Consider the following 24601-nt stretch of genomic DNA (forward strand, 5'->3'; position numbering starts at 1 on the left):
ACAAACCCAAGGCCAATGGCCAGGAAGCCCGGTATTACATAAACTCTGCTTACATGATCACCTTCTCCCCTCAGCATTCCCAATACAAATCATATATATATATATATATATATATATATATATATATATATATATATATATATATATATATATATATATATGCATGCCCCCTCCCCCCCTTTTAGGAGTGTGTACATGTATGTGTGTGGATATAATTTAATTTAATTAATTCTATGTTCAAATACAGTTTTGAATCATAGAAAGTTGAAGCTGGAAGAGGTCTTAGGGATTACTTAAGTCCAATCCCCTCATTTAATGAAAAGGAAACCGAGGCTTAGAAAAGTCATATGACTTTTCCAAGGTTATAGACTACTAAGTGGTGATGCCATTGGCAGAGCTTTCTGAGTATTAGTCTAGTACTTTTATAGCTATGCCAGTTAGAAAACAGAAAAAAAAAATTTGTTCCTAAAATCTTATAGGTCAAGGTAGTAAAGATATTATGGTACTTTATTTAGATAATCTGTATTTAAAGGGAGTAATAATAGTCAGATGTAGGACTGTCTTGAAACTTATAAAATATCCTTTTTTGTACTACTGACTCCCACAGGGAGGATTTTATCATTTCTAAATATACCTAACATTGCATTGTGGCAGCAATAACAAGAAAATGAATGCATTCCTTTATGCTTCCATAAAGCTTAAATATAAGATAAAAATTATTAATTGTTCAGAGTTTGTTAAAAGTGGAATTTAATTAATACTATAATGCCTCTACTAACATCCTACTGGTTATGATGTGTAAAGAAACTCTTTGCAAACTCATCTGAGCCTCCCCATAGCCCAATGAGGTAAACACTATTAGTTATTGTCATCACTTTACAAGATGAAGAAACTGAGGTCTGAAGAAGTTAAATGACTGGCCTATGGTCACGTTATCTAGTAAATGTCAGAAGTGGAATTTGAAACTAGATTTTCCTGCAGCTTGAACTCTCTCCACTGCTCCACACTGGCCAGTTGGAAGGAGTGGTTGGCATTGGTATGAAGAATGGACTGGGATCATGAAGATAACTTCAGGACATCACAATGATCACAAAGGGAAGTGAAAAGGCCTTGAACTAGCAGAGTGGAAGTAGGAACAGAAAGAAGGCTGATGTTTAGAGAAGTCATCAATCAACAAACATTTAAGTTCCTCCTATATGCTAGGTGCTAGAGATAAAAAAAATTTAAAATTCCTTCCCGATACCATTATAAAAACCAATTATTTTGAAAGACTAAAGAACTCTGATCAACCATGATACCAAAGGATGGTATCCCACCAAAGAATGCTACCCACCTCCTAACAAAGAAATGATGAGCTAAATATGTAGAATGAGAGAGATATTTCTGGACATGGCCGATATCAGATTTTTTTTTCCTGAGTATGCATTTGTTTCAAGGGAACAGTTTTAATTGGGGGGGGGCGAAGAGAAAAAAATTAGAATTTTTAAAAATCAGTTTTAAAAAGTCCCTGCCCTCAAAGAGCTTACATTCTATAGGGGAAGACAACATGGAAACATAAAAGTATACTTATAATTTTATGTACACATAAAGTATACATATAAACATACAGTTATCCCTTCCACACTGTGACTTTCCCCCATAACGGTTTTGATATATAGCAGGTCAGTCAGCACAAGAAATTAAAAGGAAATTTTTGGGGAGTTTTGCAGAAGCCACAGATTATATACAAAGGCCAACAGATGACACATAAAAAGTTTAGAAACTTAGAAATGAGTAAATATGTGTATAGCATTGTATACTATCAATCTATTTTATCTTTTAGTACCATAAATATATATAATTTCTTTTTTAAAGTTAAAATATGAATACCCCAAAATTTACAATAAGGTACCCTAAATACCCCAGAAAAGAAAAAGAAAAAATTCAGATTTCCTCTCTGGTATGAAGGGAAGGCTAAAAAATTTTACACAAATTTTCCAGATTGCAGTGGCATTGTGCCTCTAACCCCTGCAATGTGGAAGGGATAACTATGTATTTAAATACACATATATATTGTACCTATGATTTCACTGGTACAGGAAACTCCAAACAGAAAATTCTACCTACTAATACAGATCAGAATCTTTCCTGCAGTTTACAGTCTGAGAGAGTTCAGTGGGCACTCTATATACATATACATATACATATACATACATACATACATACATACATACATACATTTTCTGTCTTCTTACACCTTCCCTCTTCCCTCTGTGACCTAGTGACACTGGCCTCTGTGCTGTTCTTTGAACAAGATTCCACACCTCCTGCCTCCTAAGCATTCTCACCAGCTGTCTCTCATGCCTAGAATGCTCTCCTTCATCTCATCCTCCTACCTTCTCTGGATCAAGTCTTCTGCAGTCTTTTTTTTCCCTCCTCACTCTCTCATCTCCTATACCCAAACATTGGTCAAGTTCTGTCATCTAAATCTTCCTATCATCTTTTGTATATGCCCCCTTCTCTCTTCTATTTCCTAGTCTTTCTTAATCTTACTGCCTTCCCTCTGAGATTTTCTCCAATTTATCATATATATCTTGTTTGTACATAGTTGCTTGCATCTTGTCTTTCTCATTAGAGTATGGGCTCTTTAAGAGCAGAAACTGGTTTTAGCTTTTTTTTTGTATCCCTGAAATTTAGTACAATGCCTAACATGTAGTAGGGATGTAATAAATGCCAGGCAACTTAAGTGAAAAAATGCTATTGTTTTTAAGCTCCTATCTACCAAGCTATATTTGAATTAAATGAAACACAAAGGCAGAAAGTTTTGGGGCTAAAAACAGAAGATACTTTTAATGGAAACATCTATAGAGCAATCTTTCTATAAAGTACAGGCAATCTGTACACTGTTAAATATATAGATAGGAAAGTGTATAATCTTAGTGAATCAGGTAAGCACCTTTGTTCTTTGTACGTTTACACTGAGTTAAACAACTTAGTTCTAAAAAATTAAAATCCATTTCATCTAGACCAATAGCCAACACTTTCCAAACTAAATCCAAGTTTTAATTAATTCATATGTATAATAAATAATTTAACCAATAATACATATTTCAATTTAAAGGACTTTGAAAACTGTACTGTTGTTCGTGAATGGTTCTTTAAACCCCAATTGTGTTTTTAAAAGTTATAAACAATTCTCGAAAGGATCATAAAAATGCTCCAAATCTCTTAATAAGAGAAATAAAAATCCAAACAACTCTGAGGTTTCATCTTACACCTAGCAAAATAGTAATGAGAATGGGAGGTGGAAATTGTCAATGTTGTAAGGGCTGAAGAAAGATCAGAATCATAATACAGCTGGTAGAAGCGTGAATTGAAACAATCATTCTTTTAAAAAGCAGGTATTCATTCTTAACCTAGAACCTGTGAACTTTTATTTTTATTCAATACTTTGGTGATTGTATTATGATATAATTGGTTTCCTTTGTAATCCTATATACTTTGTGAATTTAAAACCTTATTCTGAGAAGGGGTCCCCAGGTTACCTACCAGACTGTCAAAGGGTTCATGATACAAAAAAGGTTTAAAAACCCCTTCTAGAGCAATCTGGAATTATGACTAAATTGTCATAAAACAACTAACATGTACATACCTTCTGACTCATCAATACCACATTTCATAGACAGACAATAAACACTAAAATATTTAAAATACAAATTAAAGCAATTTCAAAGTTCTACTTCATACCTGTCAGATTGGAAAAGATAACAAGAGAGAAAAATGACAAATACTAGGAAAACAGGCACACTAATGTACTTTTGGTGGAGCTGTCAATTGGTCTATTTTGGAAAGCAGTTTGGAACTTCAGCTCCAAAGTCACCAACCAGTCCATACCCTTTAACCCAGTGATATCACTATTGTCCTAAAACTCAAAAAAAGCAAAGGAAGAGGAAAAGGAGTCCTCTGTACAAAAATATCTGTGACAGTTCTTTTCATAATAGCAAAAAATTAGAAGTGGGTTCCCATCTATTGGGAAATAGCTAAACAAGTTATGGTATACAAGTGTAATGGGATATCATTTCTTCATAAGAGAAACAGTAAAATGGGCATTTTCAATGGAAACTGGGAATACCTGTATGGATAGAGTATAATGAACAAAACCAGGAGAATAATATAGTGACAACATTAATGACAAATGAATTTGAAAGACTTAAGAACTCTGATAATGCAATGATGAACCATGATTAGAAGACTAAAAATGAAGCATGATAAAGGATTCAGCATGAAGAATGAGACATATACTTTTGGACATGGTCAATGAGGGAATTTGTTTCCCCTACATATTTTTTTATGAAGATAAGTTCCTTCAGGGTAGGGACTGTCCCTTACTTTTAGTTAGCTCAGAGCCTGACACATAATAAGTGCTTAATAAATACTTTAACTCAAGAGGATTCTCCTTTTTGCTGTTCAATTTTGGGGAAGAAAAAAAGAAATATTAGTTAATCTAAATAAAAAGGGGGCCTAGCAATAACTTACGATCTTAATGGGAAGATTTTATGAACAAGGGTGGAAATATATGCAAGCCATTTAAGGCTCACTTTAGAGATGTTCCTTAAGCAATGTGAGATTATAGTCATAAACTGATTATTGGAACTTGATATTCAAAGACTTAATGGGACTGTTAATTGTTTTTCTGTGTCAACTCCAGGTGTGAATGTCAAAGAAGGCTGTCTGAGCCATCCATCAATGATGCCAGCAGCCCTGTGAGGGGCAAATATGAACTGTGGGTATGATGTCACAGGAAGGTTGAGAGGGCAACTGTTCCGCATATGCTGAGGCTGGACTCTATTGACTTGATTCCTTAATTGAAACCTGTCAGACTTTAAGCCTGGCTCAATGCAGTTTGCAGTTTGACACAACTTCTGCCTGGAGTTGACAGGAAGTTACTATAAGTTAAGTCCTTAATCTCTTAGTGGCAAATTTCTATAATCAGAAGGTTTTGTAAGTACAGTAACAACTCTATTAAAATAACTGATTATGGAACACCTTAAGTTACTACAGGACTGGGACTAGTGTTCCTATATAAGTTAGGGTCCTTTAATTCTTGGTAATGGTATGGAGACAATTACATCAAGTGCTTGTGAGAATATTATTTTGTTATTTGGTTAATATCACGCTTGTTTGAAGTTTTGTTACAATTCGTAATGTTAAAAGAAGAATGGCTTGTGGTTTATTTTGTAAATGCCATCAAAGAAACATGGCATGACTAAAAGTTTATGATTTTATATGTACTATGTTAAAAATTGATTATTTAATATATTTATGTGTGTACCGGATCTTGTTATTAATTCCTTAGTGAAATCTCATCCTCCTGGTGAGGAAATTAATAATAGATTAATGAAAAGTATAAGAAATTGAGTTCTGATCATGACAATTGGCCAAGGTTCCAATTTTGAATTTGTAAAAATGATCAGGGTTTAAGGATTAGAAATGGTAACTTAAAAATTGTGCTAAGGTCACTTTTGTAGGAACATGGACAAAAAGCTGGTTCCTACCAGAAGACAAGAACAAGAAGATGCTGTGCTTAAGATAGCTGGAATAAATACCAATGACCAGAGGACTTCATTGATGTTCCCTGCTAGACAGCTGTATGGGAAGAGACTTTTGAATCTTAGAGGGACATTTGCATTACTGTTTTCTTTTGGGTCTCTGTATCTGTATTTATAAGGGGACTGCCCTCTTTGATGTCAATGCATCAATCAACTCTTCCCATATTTACTTGAAAGTATGGTGGTCAAGGGGAAGAATTCAGATGAGAAAGAGAGTAAAGGAGTATTAAAGATGTGGAAATAAAAATGTGAATAAAAGAAAAGAGAGGGAAATTGTGAGAAATGGTGGAAATAGTTTTGTTTCCACAGAGTTAAAAGTATCTCTCCCCCGCCCCCAGCTTTAGAGCAGAGACCAGGCTTCTGATGGGGTTAAACGTTAGAGACTTGTACCCATGCTTACGGAGCTATTTGAAGGAGGCATGATGTGGGCAGTTCAGGGGGTTGCATCTGGCCAATGAAGAGCCAGGAAGGAGATTTGAATTAGGTGCCAATAAAAGGACTGGCATCTGTACCTTCTCCTGTACTCTGTTCAGGGGATGTACCCATTTATTCAGGAGGAATAAATGTAAGATATAATTAAAACCTTCTTGGCCTTCCACCAAGTATTGTTTATTCCTAGACAATGTAAGTATGTGTCTAACACAGACAATTCATTTTCAAGTCAAGTTAACAAGCATTTATTAAGTGCTGCCAGGCATCATGCTAAGCACTAGAATACAAAGAAAGGGGTGAAAAGGAAAAGAAAGTCCTTATCAAGGAGTTCACAGTCTACATGCAAACAACTACTTACAAATAAAATATATATAGGATAAATTGGAGACACTCCACAGAAGGCAGGCACTAACATTTGCTGTTGTTCAGTTGTTTCAGTCATGTCTGACTTTCTGTGACTGCATCTGGGGTTTTCTTGACAAAGATACTGGAGTGATTTGCCAGCTCATTTTACAGATGGGGAAACTGAAGCAAACGGGGGTAAGTGACTTGCCCAGTGTTACACAGCTAGTAAGTGTCTGAGGCCAGGTTTGAACTCCAGGTCCAGAGTACTACCCACGGTGCCATCTAGCCGCCCTCACTAACATTAAGAGGGACCAGAAAAGGTTTCTTGTGGAAGGTGGAATCTTAACTGGGATTTGAAGTGAACCAGAGAAGCCAGGTGGCAGAGATGTGACAGAAGAGAATGCCAGGCATGAAAGACAGCCAGTGAAAATTCACAGCGTAGAGTTAAGTGTTTTGTGCCAGGATCAGCAAAGAGGCCAACGTCATTGGATTGCAGAGTATGAGGAGGTGAATATGGTATAACAAGACTGGAAAGTGTGGAAGGAGAAAGGTTAAGAAGGCTTGGAAGCTAAACAGGATTTTATATTTGATCTTGTAGCTGACAGAGAACCACTGCAGTTTATTGAATAAGGGTGATGACATGGTTAAACCTATGCTTTAGGAAGATCCATTTGACAACTGACTGAAAGATGGAATGGAGTGAGAAAGAACTTGCGGCAGGCAGACCCACCAGTAGGCTATTTAATGTCCAGGTACGAGGTACTTAAGTGTCTGTACCAAGGTGGTGGCAATGTCAGAGGAGAGGAGAAATATAAGAGATATTATGAAATTAGAATCCAAAGGACTCGGCAACACATTGTCCATGGGGGGTGGTGGAAAAGACTGTTGAGTTGAGGATGACACCTACATTGTGAGCTTGGCTAAATAGGACGATAGTGGTACCCTTCACAGTAATAACGAAGTCAGGAAAAAGAGGAGGGCTTGGAGGTTAAGAACGACGAGTTGTTTTGTACACGTTTGGTTTAAGAGATCTATAGAACATAAAGTTCAAGATGTCCAACGGCAGTTGGAGATGTGAGTCTGGAGGTTAGGGCTGGATGAGTAGAACTAAGAATTGTCAATAATGTATGACTACTAAATCCACGTGTACTAACAAAATTACCAAGAAAAACACTATGGAAGGAGGGCCCCAGACTACTGCCTTGTGGGGGGTGGGGGGAGAGGACACCCATGGTTAGCAGACACAACTTGGATAAAAATCCAACAAAGCGGTCAGTTAAGGGGAAGAGTAATGTGAGGAAAACTTTGTAAGAAGAGATTATCAAGGAAACAAGGCGATCAACGATGTCAAAAGCTATTGCAGAGGGGTCAAGGAGGATAAGGACCGAGGAAAGTCCTCCTGCAGTTAAGGGATTATTAGTAACGTCAAATGTTGAGGTCAGAAGGCAGACTGCAAAGTTAAGAGCCAGAAAGGAAAGGAAGCAGAGGTACCCTATATACTATGTATATTTTTATCTATTTACGTGCCTTACTTCTCCTGCCTTCCCAAGGAACTTCCTTCACTAGGCAGGTAATATAAAGTGCCGGACCTGGAGTCAAGAAAACTTGAGCTTGAACCCTGCTTCAAATACATAGTAATTGTAATTGTAAGCAAGTTAATTAAATTCTCTCATCAGTTTCCTCATCAGTAAAATGCGGTGACAATAGCACCTATTACACCGAGTTACTGTGAGGTTCAAATATGATAACGTATGTAAAGCAGTTTGTAAACCTTAATGCCCAATATAAATGCTAGCTATTATTATTACTACTAATAATTCATCTAGCATTTATTAAATTACTACAATGTCCTAGTCATTAGGAATACAAAGACAGAACAGTCTCTCAGAGTTTTTAATCTCTGGGGGAGGGGGTTGCTGGGGGTGGGTAAGTTGCAATAAAGAAGGTGGTAGAAAATATATACAAAATAAATACAAATTAATTATGGGTTGAGAGAGCACTAAACTCAGGGGATCATGAAGGTGGCCTTTGAGGTAAGTTTTGAAGTAAAAACAATGGATTCCAAAAAGTAGAGGAGACGGAAAATATTCCAAGCATGGAGGCCAACTTTAGCTGCCACCTGACACCACTCCCCACCCTTTTCCCATTGTTAAGTTCTTCCCAAAATGTCCATTTTTGGGTTGAAGTCTATAATGCTATAAAGCTATATATGCCTCTGCAGGGTACCGCCCCCCTTCTGATTATCTATAATAATGTAAGCTCCTTAAGGGCTGTTGTTCACTTGTTTTCAGTTGTGTCTGACTCTTTGTGACCTCAGGATTTTCTTGGCAAAGATACTAGAGTGGTTTGCCATTTCCTTTTCCAGCTCATTTTATAGATGATGAACTGAGGCAAACAAGGTTAAGTGACTTGCCCAAGGTCACATAGCTAGGCAGTGACTAAGGCTAGATTTGAATTCATGAAGATCAGTCTTCCTGGGTCACCTGGATGTTCCTCCTTGTGGGTAGGAATTATTTTACTTTTTGAATATATTTGTACCTTCAGTTCTTAGGACAGTACCTGGCACATACTAAGTGCTTAATGGATGCTTATTAAGTGGCCAAACTACATAAAGGCATAGTGAGAAGGGCAGTCAAATGGTGGAGAAGAAGCAATTGAGTCTAGTTCACCACTATCCCTTATCCACAATGACCTAGAAAATAGACTTGCCAGAACCGTGATTAAGAGAGCTGAGAAAAAGTCACAATGAGTTATTTTGTCCAAGGAGACTAAGAGGTCTGTGGACATTGGTGACAGGGTCTGGCCAGAAGCACGGATAGCAGCAGGGAACATTCTAACACAAAGGGACAGAAAGAAGGCAGAGACAGAACACAAGGGCAGGATGGAAACATTGGGGAAGAAATATGACAAGGCAGCTCTAGGTCACAGATCAAGGGCAGAGAGGAGGGGTCACAATTGTGGGCCCTAGCTGTACAACGAATAAGGAACAAGTTAGAGAAATTTCAGCTACGTGGCTCTGATCCCAGAAGGAGAATGGTGGCTAGACTTCAACCTAATTTCTAAGCCTGCAATGGAATAACTAGGGCAGGGGTCCCAGACTAAAGGAAAGTCAGCAGTTCCATTATTCTGAACCTACAGAGCTAATAGTGACTGACTCGAAGAGCAGTCTAGTGAAATTCTCAATCAAGCACAAACCAAGAGACCCAAACCTAGTTTAGGGACTCACAGAGCTCAGATAAGAAGACAGTGAACAGACCTCTCTCTAAATCACACTAATTTGGGTTCACTGAAAGCTTGAAGGCCCTGCTGTGAAAGCAGCAGAAGGATATAAAGAAAGAATCTCAGGCCAGACATTCTCCCCAGTAGGGTGCAGATCCCAGAACTAATATAAAATCCAAAGTCAAGAAGTAGGCTAAAAGAATGAGCAAATGGAAAAAAAAAAGAACCCCACCATAAAGAGCTACTGTGGTGACAGAAAAGCTCAAGACACAAACATGGAAGAAGAGAATAACTTGAAAACATCTATAAACAAAGCTTCAAGGGAAAATGCAGCTTGGACACAAATACAACAAAGACTTCCAAGAAGAGTTTAAAAAATTATTTTAAAAATCAAATGAGAGCTATGGAAAGGATAAAAAAAAATCTACGGCTTGGAAAAATAGGAACAAAGCCTAACCGCAGAAAACAACTTTTCAGAATTGGGCAAGGAGAAACTAATGACTCCATAAGAGATCAAGAATAAACAAAATAAAGCCAAAAGTCTGAAAAAATAAGAAAATGTAAATTATGTGAACTATCTCATAGGAGAAATAACTGACTTGGAAATATAATTTGAGAATCACTGGACTACCTGAAAGCTATGAACAAAAGAGCCTAGACACCATTTTTTTTTAAAAGAAATCAAAAACTGCCCAAATATCTTAAAACCAGAGGGCAAAGAAACTGCTTGTTACCGCCTGAAAGAAACCCCAAAATGAAAATTCCCAGGAATATTGTAGTCTAAATCCAGAGTTACCAGGTCAAGGAAAAAATACTGTAAACCGCCAGAAAAAAGAAAAAAATTCAAGTACCGAGGAGCCACAGTCAGGATCACACAAGGTTTAGTGGCCACTATTTCAAAGAAACAGAGGGCTTGGAATATGATATTTCACAGGGCAAAAGAACTAGGCTTACATACAAGAATAACCTATCCAACAAAATTAAGTGTAATTTTAGAGGGAAAAAATATATAATATTTTGGAGGGCAAAAGAACTAGGTTTACATATGAGAATAACCTACCCAACAAAACTAAGTGTAATTTTAAAGGGGAAAAAAATGGATCCTTAATGAAATAGAAAATTTCCAAGCATCCCTGATGAGATCAGAGCTGAACTGAAAATATGACATGAAAACATAGGAGTCAAGAAAAACATAAAAAAGTAAATGTAAATGAGAAATCATAAGGTAGTAAACAAGGTTAAATTGTTTAAATTCCTATGTGGGAAGATGATGCATTTAACACCTCAGAACTTGTATCATCATCAAGGGTCATAGAGGGATTCTAACAAGATTGAGGGCCTGGATGTGATTTTACTATGTATTTTTGGATGATATCCAAAAATAAATGGAAAAGTGGAGAAGAGGAGTGTACTAGGAGGGGGAGAAGGGAGAGGAAGAATGGAGAAAATTATTCCAAATAAATGGGGTACTCAAGGAGTTTATACAATAGAGAGAACAGAGGGAAGGAATGAGTGACACTTTGCTCTCACTCTCATCTGAACTAGTTAAAAGAGGGAAGGACACAAAGACACAAACAATTGAGAAGAACAGTGAAATAAGAGGGAAAAGGAGGAATAAAGATAGATTATGGGAAGTAATAGAAGTAAAATAGAAACTTAAAGACGTGACAGAGGAAAAGAGAATAGGACAAAAGAATAGAATGAAGTAAATATATAGTGAGCAATCATAATTATGATGTGAATGTAATGAATTCACCTATAAAATGGAAGAGGATGGCAGAATGGATTAGAAATCAGAATCAGACAGTAAGCTGTTTGTAAGAAACACACCTGAAACAGAAAGACACATACAGAGTTAAGATAAAGATCTGGAACAAAATCTATTATGCTTGAGATGAAGTACAAAATGCAAGGGTAGCAATCATGATCAGGCAAATAGACAAAAATAGACAAAAGAGATAAACAAGAAAACTACATTATGCTAAAAGCTACCAAAGACAGTGAATATAAATTCAAACAAAACATATAAGCACCCTCTATATGTATAGAGTCTGTAAATTCTTAAAAGTTAAATAAGTTACAGGAAGAAATACAGTAAAACTCTAATAGTGTGCGAGTGTGTGTGTGTGTGTGTGTGTATGTGTGTGTGGGCAGGGTAGGAATTCAATTTATTCCTCTCATATTTAGATAGAGCTAAACAAAATAAACAAGAAGTTAAGGAGATATATTTTAGAAAAATAAGACCTGATGGACCTCTGGAAAGTACTGAATAGGAATAGAAAGAAAAATGCCTATTCATAGCACCTTCACAAAAACTGACCATATATTAAATAGGGCATTAAAACATCACAAATGCAGAAAAGGAGAAATCAAAGGCATCTTTTACCAACCACAATGCAACAAAAATTATGTTCAATAAAGGTTCTTTGAAGTAAAGATAAAAAGTAACTTGGAAACTAAATAACTTAATTTTAAAGAATGGATGGGTCAAAGAACACATCACAGAAACAATAATTCCATTAAAAATAATGACAGTAATGAGAAAACATACAAAATTGATGGGCTGCAAAGAAGCTCTTAGAGAAAAATGTATATATCTAAAGTCTTTCATCAATAAATAACAAGAACAAATTAGGCATGCACTAAAAAGTAGAAAACCAACAAATTAACATCCCCCCCCAACAAACACCAAAACAGAAATCCTGAAAATGAGTGATGAGATAAACAAATTTGAAAGCAAAACAAAACAAAACCAAAAAACAAACCAAAAAAACCCACCCATTCACCAAATAAATAAAATTAGGAACTTAATATTTCAGGGGAAAAAAATAAATAATAAAATACACAAGACATTAGCTAACGTTCATTAAAAAAAAGAATTACCAGTATCAAAAATGAAAAAGTTGAATTTACAATCAATGTACAAGAATTAAAAGAAATCAAATGTTATTTCATTCAAATATATGTCCATAACACCAACAATTTGAATGAAATGGATGAACATTTACAAAAATATAAGTTGCCAAGATTAACAGAAGAGGAAATAGAATACTTATATAATCCTATCTTAACTAAAGAACTTGAACAAGTCATAAATGAAGTCCCAAAGAAAACCCAGGACCTAATGGATTTACAGGGGAATTTTCCAAGTTAAAGAAAAATTATTCTATGATGGAAAAGGAAAGTAGTACATGTTGGAAGAAATGTGGAACATTGGGACACTAATAACACTGTTGGTAGAGTTGTGAACTGATCCAATCATTCTGGAGAACAATTTGGAATTATGCCCAAAGGGCTATAAAACTATGCATATACTAGGTCTGTATCCCAAAGAGGGTGGGGGTGAGGAAGGGAGGACTTATTTGTACAGAAATATTTATAGCAGCTCTTTTTATGGTGGCTAAGAATTAGAAATTGAGGGGATACCCATCAATCGAGGAATGGCTGAACAAGTTGTGGCACATATGTATTACTGTGCCATAAGAAATGATGAGCAGGATGCTTTTAGAAAAACATGCTAAGACTTATATGAACTGATGCAAAGTGAAGTGAGCAGAACCAGAACACTTTACACAATAATAGCAATACTGTATGATGATCAACTGTGAATGGTGTAGCTATTTTCAACAATACGATGATCTAAGACATTTCTAAAGGTCTCATGATGACAAAGGCTATCCACCTCCAGAGAAAGAACTGATGGATTCTGAATAAAGAGCAAACCATATTTTTTTTTCCACTTTTTTTCATGGCTTTTTTCCCCTTTGAATGTATCTTCTTTCACAACATGACACTATCTCAGGGAGGACGGAGGTGAAGGAGAGGGAAATTTTGGAACTCAAATTTTTAAAAAATGGATGTAAAAATTGTCTTTACATGTAACTGGGGGAAGATAAAACATTTTTTAAAACAAAAATTCATTGTGAGACTGAATAAACTTTGAAAAAAATAGGTAAAGAAGGACCTAACAAATTCCTCCTATGACACCAATAAGATCTTCATACCTAAACCAGAAGTTCAAAACAAAGAAACTATAAACCAACTTCCCTAACAATTATTGATGCAAAAATTTAAAATAAAGTTCTAGTCAAGGAAATCAGAGCAATATATCACAAAGATCACATACTACAATCAGGCTGGATATATACCAGGAAGCAGGACTGGTTTAATACTGAGAGAAGTACAAACATAATTGACTTTACTCAGTTAAAAATTTATAATTATTTCAACGGATGCAGAAAAAGCCTTTAGAAAAAGTATACCGGGGTGGAGCCTGGAAAGCAGGGACTAGCATAAGCACCCCACCCAGGTCCCTCCAAAAACCTATAGAAAATGGCTCTGAACAAATTCTAGAACTGCAGAACCCACAAAATAGCAGAGGGAAGCAGGGATCCAGCCCAGGACAGCCTGGATGGTCCTTGGATGAGGTCTATCGCACATGGAGGTGGGGGCTGAGGAGAGCGGAGCTCAGCATGGGTGGTGGCAGGACCAACAAGACCAGGAGCCAGGCAGGAGGGGCCCTAGCACCATGAATCAGTGAGCTGTGGCAGTTACCAGACTTCTCAACCCACAAACACCAAAGACAACAGAGAAGGTTAGTGGGAAAAGCTGCGGGGGACAGAGAGGAAGGAGTTTGCGGTTCAGCCACAGACCCAGGGGCAGTGGGGGTGGTGCAGCTACTGAACTACAGCTGCAGTTGCTTCTGGCCCCAGGCCCACCTGCTGGGAGGAATTAAGTGGTGGTTCAGAGCAGGATTGCACAGCCTGCTTAAGATCCCAGTCAGGTCCTGGCTGGCGGTTCTTGGGGAAGGAGGAGTGCTGATGTGGCAGAGCTGGCTGTATAGAAATAGCTCTGAAAACAACAGCACATCCCCTCAAATTTGGAACAAGTACTCTTTACAAGCAGTCATACCCTGACAAAAAACTCAAGGGTCAAGTAAGGTGGCTGGGAACATGGCCAGGCAGCAAAAACGCTCTCAGATTCAGACTCAGACTTTGGAATCTTTTTTTGGTGACAAAGAAGACCAAAACATACAGCCAGAAGAAGTCAACAAAGTCAAAGAGCCTACACCAAAAGCCTCCAAGAAAAACATGAACTGGTCTCAGGCCATGGAAGGGCTCAAAAAGGATTTGGAAGAGCAAGGTAGAGAAGTAGAGGAAAAATTGGGAAGAGAAATGAGAAGGATGCGAGAAAACCATGAAAAATAAGTCAATGACTTGCTAAAGGAGACCCAAAAAAATACTGAAAAAAATATTGAAGAAAACAACACCTTAAAAAACAGACTAACTCAAATGGCAAAAGAGCTCCAAAAAGCCAATGAGAAGAATGCCTTGAAAGGCAGAATTACCCAAATGGAAAAGGAGGTCCAAAACACCACTGAAGAAAATACTACCTTAAATTAGATTGGAGCAAGTGGAAGCTAGTGACTTTATGAGAAATCAAGATATTACAGAACAGAACCAAAGGAAACGAAAAAGTGGAAAACAATGTGAAATATCTCATTGGAAAAACCACTGACCTGGAAAATAGATCCAGGAGAGATAATTTAAAAATTATTGGACTACCTGAAAGCCATGATCAAAAAAAGAGCCTAGATATCATCTTTCAAGAAATTATCAAGGAGAACTGCCCTGATATTCCAGAGCCAGAGAGTAAAACAGAAATTGAAAGAATTCACTGATCGCTTCTTGAAAAAGATCCCCAAAAGAAAACTCCTAGGAATATTGTTGCCAAATTCCAGAGCTCCCGGGTCAAGGAGAAAATACTGGAAGCAGCCAGAAAGAAACAATTTGAGTATTGTGGAAAAACAATCAGGATAACACAGGATCTAGCAGCTTCTATGTTAAGTGATCGAAGGGCTTAGAATACAATATTCCGGAGGTCAATGGAGCTAGGATTAAAACCAAGAATCACCTATCCAGCAAAACTGAGTATCATGCTCCAAGGCAAAATATAGACTTTCAATAAAATAGAGGACTTTCAAGCTTCCTCAGTGAAAAGACCAGAGCTGAATAGAAAATGTGACTTTCAAACACAAGAATCAAGAGAAGCATGAAAAGGTAAACAAGAAAGAGAAATCATAAGGGACTTACTAAAGTTGAACTGTTTTGTTTACATTCCTACATGGAAAGATGATGTGAATCATTCATGAGACCTCAGTATTAGAGTAGCTGAAAGGAATATGGATGGATACACACACACACACACACACACACACACACACACACACACACACACACACACACACACACATATATAGACAGAGGGCACAGGGGGAGTTGAATATGAAGGGATGATATCTAAAAAAAAAATCAAATTAAGGGATAAGAGAGGAATATATTGAGAGAGGGAAAAAGGGAGAGATAGAATGGGGTAAATTATCTCGCCTAGAAGTGGCAAGAAAAAGTGGTTCCGTAGGAAGGGAAGAAGGGGCAGGTGAGGAGGAATGAGTAAATCTTGCTCTCACTGGATTTGACCTGAGGAGGGAATACCATACACACTTAATTGGGTATCTTACCCCACAGGAAAGAAGGAGGAAGAAGATAAAAAAGGGGGGACAATAGAAGGGAGGGCAGATAGGGGGAGAAGGTAATCAAAAACAAACACTTTCGAAAAGGGACAGGGTCAAGGGAGAAAATTCAATAAAGGGGGATAGGTTAGGAAGGAGCAAAACATAGTTAGTCTTTCACAACATAATGATACGAATGTGGCCTATGTTGAATTGCTTGCCTTCTTAGGGAGGGTGGGTAGGGGAGGGAAGAGGGGAGAGAATTTGGAACTCAAAGTTTTAAAAACAGACGTTCAAAAACAAACAAAAAAAAGGTTTTTGCAAGCAACTAGGAAATAAGATACACAGGCAATGGGGTGTAGAAATTTATCTTGCCCTACAAGAGAAGAATGGAAAGGGGGATGGGAGGGGAGTGGGGTGACAGAAGGGAGGGCTGACTGGGGAACGGGGCAACCAGAATATACGCCATCTTGGAGTGGGCGGGAGGGTAGAAATGGGAAGAAAATTCGTAATTCAAACTCTTGTGAAAAACAATGCTGAAAACTAAATATATTAAATAGATTAAATTAAAAAAAAAAAAGAAAAAGTACACCACCACTTCCTGTTAAAAACATGAGAAAGTATAGGAATAAATTGTGTTTCCTTCAAAAGATGAGCAGTATCTATCTAAAATGAAGAGCTAGTGTTATTTGCAGTGGGAACAAATTAGAAGGCTTTCTAATTAGGATCAAGAGTGAAACAAGGATGTTCATTATCATCATGACTACTAAGTATTGTACTAGCAATGCTAGTTGTAAGAGGAGAGAGAAAGATAGACAGAGATTTTTGGAGAATAATATAATAATTTATTTCAAACAGTTTTGTTGGGCTTGTTCAGTTGTGTCCGACTCTTTGCGACCCCATTTGGAGTTTTCTTGGCAAAGATACTGGGGTGATTTGCCATTTCCTTCTCCAGCTCATTTTACAAAGGAGGGACTGATGCAAACAGAATTAAGTCACTTGCCTGGGGTCAACACAGCTAGGAAGTGGCTGAGGCCAGATTTGAACTCTGGAAGACAAGTCTTCCTTATTTCAGGCCCAGCACCCTATTTAGTGTGCCACCTAGCTGCCCATGTATATATCTAAAGTCTTTAATCCTTAAATAGGGAGAGCAAATTAGATGGTTGCAGGACTTAAATAAACCCACACAAATCATTATCATTTCTGCACATTACCAACAAAAGGTAATGTGCCAGCACATTCCCCACACAACCAGCAGGAATAAAGCAGAAATTTCATTTAAAATAACTACAGGCAGTATAAAACACTTAAAGAGCCTACTGGCCAAGACACACCCAGGAACTACAGGAACACAATTTAAAAACATTCTTTACACCAATAAAAGCAGATTTACATAATTAGGAGAAATATTAATTGTTCATGGATAGACAGCCAATAAAATAAAAATGACAACACTACCTAAATTAACTTACTTATTCAATGCCTGCCATAACAATCAAACCACCAAAGGATTACTTTACAGTACAAGAAAAAATAATAACAAAATTCCTTTGGAGGAACAGTCAAGAATATCAAAGGAGTCAGTGACAAACAATGGGAAGGAAGTAGATATCCAGAAGTAAATGGGAAGAATAAGATAGAGTTTGATAAATCCCCAAATCCCAGCTATCAGGGCTAGAAGTCACTACTTGACAAAAACTATCGGTCCAACTGGAAAACATACTGGCAGAAACTAGGTACAGACCAATATCACAAATGGTATACCCAAGATGAACTCCAAATTTAGATATAAAGAAAGACACCAAAAGCAAATTAGAAGGCATGGAAGAAATTACCTGTTAGATATATACATACGGAAAGAATTCATGTCCAAGCAAGAGATAAGAGTTTCATGGGAGATAATTGGACATTTTTTATTATGAAAGATTAAAAAGTTTTTGTACATATAAAACCAATGAAGCTAAAATTAGAAGAGAAGGAGGATACTGGAGAAAAATATCTGAGGCAAATTTCTCTGATAAAGGTATCATTTCTAGGATACATAGGGATCAGGGTCAAATTAATAAGAACAAGAGCCATCCTCCAATTGATAAGTGGTCAAAGAATAAGAATAGAAAGTTTTTCAGAGGAAGAAATCCAAATTACAAATCTAAGTTATGGAAAAATGCTCTAAATAACTAATAATTAGAGAAATACAAATTAAAACAACTCAGAAGTACCACCTCACACCCATTAGAGACTGGTTAAGGTAACAATAAAGGAAAAATGACAAATGTTGCTTGGGCTATTGGAAAACAGGTTACTTCAATACACTGTTGGTGGAGTTGTGAACGGGTCCAACCATTCTGGAAAGTAATTTGGAAAAAAGCTATTAAACTGTGCATACTCTTCAACCCAATGATACCAATTCTAGGTCTATATCCCAAACAGGTCAAAGACAGAGGAAAAAGATCCATAATCACAAAAATATTTATAGTATCTCTTTTTGTCATGGCCTGTCAGCTAGGGAACGGCTGAACAAGTTAGGGCATATTAATCAATTAATATACAACAATTTAATGTTGCTGTTTAGTCAATCAGTCATGTCCAACTCTGTGACCCCATCTGAGGTTTTCTTGGCAAAGATAATGGAGTGGTTTGCCATTTCCTTCTCCAGCTCATTTTATAGGTGAGGAAATTAAGGCAAACAGGGTTAAGTGACTTTTCCAGGGTCACACAGATAGTAAGTGTCTAGGCCAGATTTGAACTCCTGACTCCACTGTGCCACCTAGTTGCCCCACAATCTAATGGGAGAGACAAAACAAACACACACACACACACACACACACACACACGCACTATGTACAAGATAAACAGGAAAGTTATATACAAGATAAACAGGAAAGCTTTGTGTAGAAGACAGGATTTTAGTTGGGAATTAAAGGAAGCCAGCAAAATCAATAGGTGAAGCTAAGAAGGGAGAACATTCCAGTTATGGAAGAAGAGTCAGAGAAAATGCTCAGAGCCAAGAGATGCAACGTCTCATTCCAGAAATAGCAGGAAGAACAATGTCAGTAGATCAAAGAGCAAGAGCAAGGTATAAGAAAACTGGAAAGGTTAAGAGGAGGCTAAGTTACGAAGGGATTTGAATGCCAAACAAACAGTGTATATTTGATCTTGGAGGTGATAAGGAGTCATTGGAGTTTGCTGAAGTTTACTGAGTAGAGGAATGACATGGTCAGATTTTCGATTTAGGAAAGTAATTTTAGTGGCTAAATGGAAGATGGGTTGCGGTGGGGAGAGACTTGACTAGGCAGAGCCACCAGTCGGCTACCGCAATCATTCAGGTACAAGTTGATGAGGGCCTGCAATGAGGTGGTGGTGTCAGAGGAAAGAAAGGAACATAGCCAAGAGAGAGTGGAAAGGTGAAACTGACACACTCTGGCAGAAGACTGGATATGGGGGATGAGACAGTGAGAAGTTGAGGATGACTGACTGTTAGGTTTCAAGTCTGAGGCCCTGGGAGGAGGGCCCTTAACAGAAATAGGATAGGTGATAGGGGAGGGGAGGTTTTATGAGTAAATATAATGAGTTCCATTTGGGACATGTTGAGTTTTCAGGACACCACTCTCTCCTGGTAAATGGGAAGAACAACAATCACAAAACAACTGAAAATGAATGTCACAAAATTACAAAGAACAAGCAATGCCCCCAAAGAAGAGATATGAGAAGACAACTCTTTTATTTTAGAGAGGTAGGAGTTCCACAGGTGTGAAACATTGTATATATTTTCATTTTTTTTATGTATTGATTTTTTTATCTTATTCTCTTTTCTTAAAGTTTTGTTTTTTGTTTATATGGTTCTCTCAAAAGGTAAGCAGATGGACATAATAAGACCTTTAAGTGATGCAAAACAAAAAACATCAATAAAAAAATTTTAGACTACATTGGTAATATTGAGCAAACTTCTTGAAATGACATTTTTAGGAAGGACACTGATAAAGCTAGACAGTGTCTAGAGAACAAGAAAGTCTTCAATATTATGCCATATGAAACAGCAGAATGATTGGGAACGTTTAGCTGAAGAGAAGACTTATTAGGGGTTGTGATTGATATCTTCAAATATCTGAAAGGCTGTACCAGGAAATAGATTAGAATACAGTGTGTCCCTAAAGTCTGGACACATAGGAAAAAATGCATATTTTGAAGTATTTGGAAATATTAACAGACCTTAGCCCCCCCTGACTTCTATTTCTGGGGTATGCTAAGTGTACTCAATGAAAATCACAGATGCAACACACTTGCCTGAGCACATAGTGAATGCTAAAAGTGATTGATAGCAATGTGGAGTTACTACACTGAGTTCACCTGAATCTTGCAAAGTGCATCAACCTTTGCACCACAAATGCTGGAAATCCTATTAAAGATGTTATTGGTTAATATTCCAATTAAATAAAATGTTGCTGAAAATTTCATTCATTTCATTTCTTGAAAATATGCATTTTTGTCTATGTGTCCAGACTTTAGGAACACCCTGTAGACTCATTCTGCTTGGCTCCAGAAAAAAAGAACCTGGGAGTTATTGATGGAAGTTGCAAAGGGGCAAATTGAGAGTAAATATCAGACAAGGCTACCTAAAGAGCTATATATACAAAAACTGAATGGGTTACTCTGGATGGTACTGGGTTCCCCCTTAATGGAGTTTTCAAGTGGAGATTTTTGATAGAAATAGATGGAAATCTGGCTCAAGCTTGAATTAGAATAAATCAGGGGTTCTTAACCTGGGGTCCAAGCACCACTAAGGGGCCCCATGAAGAGATTTAAGGACATCTAAGAATTTTCAAAATTTGAAAACTGCATTTCAAGGTTTTCTTATTTTCTATGTATTTTATTTTATGCATTTAAAAACATTATTCTCAGAAGAGGCATACAGACTTCACAAGACTGACAGAGGATTCCATGACACACACAAAAGGTAAAGAATTCCTGGTTTAGAATCAATAAATATTGTGCTAGCTACTGAAGATACAAAGACAAAAGCAAAACAGTCTCTGCTCTCAAGGGACTTACATTTTATCGAGGGAGGAGACAACAAATAATGCAGTATAAATAAAATGTGAAATTATGTTCAATATGTATTCGAGTATGCAAATTAAGAAAAATTGTTCAGAAACTGTTTTCAAGTTTGTTTTTTGGAATTCAGAGTACATTTTCTCTCTCCACAAAAGCTAGATTATTTTAACAAAAGTATAATATGGTACTAGTTCCTTGAGGGCAGAGACTGTCCTTTTTGCTTGTATCTGTCCCTTCAATACTTAGCAGTCTCTGGCACATAGTAGGCAATGATAAATGCTTTCTGAATGAATGAAGTTGGTTAACCGTTCTGCGCCTCAGTAAAGTACATATAAAATAATTATAAGGTAATTTTTTTGAGAAAGGTATGTAGAAATCAGAAAATTACTGATGTAAATGGCGGTACGTGAAATGAGCTTTGAAGCAAATTATGTCAAGAGATAGAGATGAGGAGAAAATGTACAAGAGACACAAAAGATAGTCTGTGCAAAGGCTTACTGAAAGTATGTGAAGTGTTTTGTGTAAGCAAGAGAAAGGTCAGTTGGACTGGACCAAGGAGTGCACGAAGGGGAGTAGCAAGGCTGGAAAAATAGCTTACAACAAAGTTGTAAGGTTTTAAATGTCAAGAGTTTTGATATGTAACCACTGCAGTTTACAATGTATGAGAATGACATAGTCAAACTTGTGCGTTAAGAAAATCACTCTAGCTGCTGCATGGAAGACAGATTAGAGAGACAAGAGAACCAATTAGAAGGCCTAGCCCAGAAGTGATGAAGGGTGGCCATTTTAAGTAGATGGAAGGGGTGGATATGAGAGATGTGGAAGTAAAATTGAGAAGTCCTGGCAACAGACTGGAAATATGTGGTGAGGGGAGAATGAGGAGGAAGGGATGATTCCTGGGTTGCAAACCTAGAAGGATGAATGGATAGTTTGGGAAATCTGAAGAAAGGGTAGGTTTTGGTGGAAAGACAACAAGTTTTGTTTTGGACATGTTGAATTTGGGATACCTTGAGGACTTCTAGGTTGAATGGACTCTGAGGTCTCTTCCAACTCTGAGATTCTGTCATCTGATCCAATTTCCTTACTGTACTCACGAGGTTACTGTATTCATGGGGCCAGGAAGGTAACATCTTACACGTAACCACTTTCTCACAATATAGCAGCATTTCTTTTTATGTACATTTTATAGACACTTACAATCTTAGAGGTAAATAAGACTTTCGTCATATTCACATCACCTAAATCACCCACCAGAAAAGAATATGTTAACTGACCAATGAAGCATAAGCATGGCTAACAACTTTGTATTTCTCCCTGTACACTGTTAACATTATGGACATGCATGCACATGTGTGTACATACATACAGATAGAGATATACAAACACCAATACATCAGCCTGATTCATTTTTTACTGATTAAATTATTTTGTTATCAGTGGACATAACCATATACAGAAAACAAGACACTATGTGAATTAGAGATTTCTATTAATATTCTATTAATGTTTATTTTTTAAACAAAAAAATTTAATTTCTATCTTGGTATTATTTTTAAATGTTTTAAAAGCTGTCAAAATCACTACTGATTAGAGAAATGCAAATCAAAACAACTCTTAGATACCGTATCTCTCCTGTCAGATTGTCTAAAATAACAAAACAGGAAAATGATAAATGCTGGAGGGGATGTGGGAAAATTGGAACATTGTTACATTGCTGGTGGAGTTGTGAACTGATCCAGCCATTTTGGAGAGCAATTTGGAACTATGCCCAAAGGGCTATAAAAATGTTCATACCCTTTGACCCAGTAAATACCACTTCTAGGGTTGTATCCCAAAGAGATCACACAAGTGGGAAAAGGACCCATATGTACAAAAATATTTATAGCGGCTCTTTCTGTGGTAGCTAAGAATTGGAAATCAAAGGGATGCCCATCAATTGGGGAATGGCTGAACAAGCTGTGGTATATGAAGGTAATGGAATACTATTGTGCTATAAGAAATGGGGATGATATGGACTTCATAACAACCTGGAAAAACCTACACAACATAATGCTGAGTGAGCGGAGCAGAGCCAGGAGAACATTATACACAACCACAGATACATGGATTCTGTGAGGACTAACCCTGACAGACTTTGCTTGTCTCAGCAACACAAGGTACAAAGACAACTCCAAAGGACTCACGATGGAGAATGCTATCTACATCCAGAGAAAGAACTATGAAGTATGAATGCAGATTGAGGCACACTTCATGCTCGCCTTTTTCTCCCCCTTTTTTTTCTCTCTGTTTTTGGGTTGTGTTTTTTTTTTTTTGGTTCTGTTTCTTCTTTCTCATGATTCATTCCATTGGTCATAATTCTTCTCCACAACTTGACTAGTGTGTAAATTAATTCAATGTGAAGTTATACATGGAAGTTATATGGGATTCCATGCCATCTTGGGGAGGGAGGGAAGAAAATCTGGAACTCAAAATTATGTAGAACTGTGTGTTGTAAACAAAACAAAACAAAACAAAAAAGCCTGTTCTTTGACACCTGATGTTCTCTCCAACCTCAAGCACTTCATGTAACCTTAGGAGGAACGGAGTTTTCCTAAGCCAAAGTTATTTTAGTTTATTTTTAAAACAAAAACAACAAATATGTCACATAAAAGTTGTTTCGTGTTTTGAGGGCTAGAATGAGGCGACATAAAGTTATCACAAAAATCTACCTCAAAGTAGCAGGCTACATAAAGTAATTCTTTAGTGTTTTAATGGCATATTTGTACTTGCAAGTAGTTTTGAAAATAAAACCAATAATAATAGTAACAACTAGCACTTATAGATAGCGCTTTAAGATTTGCAGTGTGGTACACATAGTACCTCATTTTTCTTTTCAAAACTTTAAGGTAAATAAGTTAATTCCAAACACAGTCTACAACCTATGAATAAAATCCTACAAAATATTCTTCATTTCTAAAGATAAACATGGCTAGACTTGGGAATACTGAAGAGGAAGGCAGGAAGAGCGCAAAGGTAATGGTGGTTTATACTCTACTGTACACTCTCTCACCACCATGATGCCTGTATTTTTTTTTAGAAGCACATAGAGTGCAAAGTCAGAAGTGCCTTTAATTTGCTCCTCTTTACCATGTTTCTGACCATTCTTTAGAGTACAAAACAGTGAGAAAACAGAGAATGAACAAAAAATTAATGTTACTCTGAGGTACTTTTTCTAAATATAAACCTTTATCCAGGCAATAAAAACACTAATAAATTATTTAGGTTCATGTGGAGGGGGAGAGATAGGAATGGGAAATTTTACAGTAGGCATGAGGTAAAATACATTTTTTTGTCTAAATCTCATGGATGCTTAAAGAAACAAATTGATCGAGTTCTCATCTACATGACAAGCTAGCAAAAGTTCCCAAACTTTCTCAGTTCATAGCACCTTCAGTGTCTCAGTAATTTTTTTTTTACA

At 36.9% G+C, this 24601-nt stretch overlaps 1 protein-coding gene across 5 annotated transcripts in view; it reads right to left on the reverse strand.

The window, feature by feature from the left end:
- The window catches only part of EML4 (EMAP like 4), a 174087-nt gene that overhangs the window by 86938 nt on the left and 62548 nt on the right, over positions 1 to 24601 (reverse strand). The gene's annotated exons all lie outside the window — the stretch shown is intronic.

This window comes from Trichosurus vulpecula, chromosome 3 (assembly GCF_011100635.1).
Source record: "Trichosurus vulpecula isolate mTriVul1 chromosome 3, mTriVul1.pri, whole genome shotgun sequence".
In the NCBI taxonomy this organism is placed as follows: Eukaryota; Metazoa; Chordata; class Mammalia; order Diprotodontia; family Phalangeridae; genus Trichosurus; species Trichosurus vulpecula.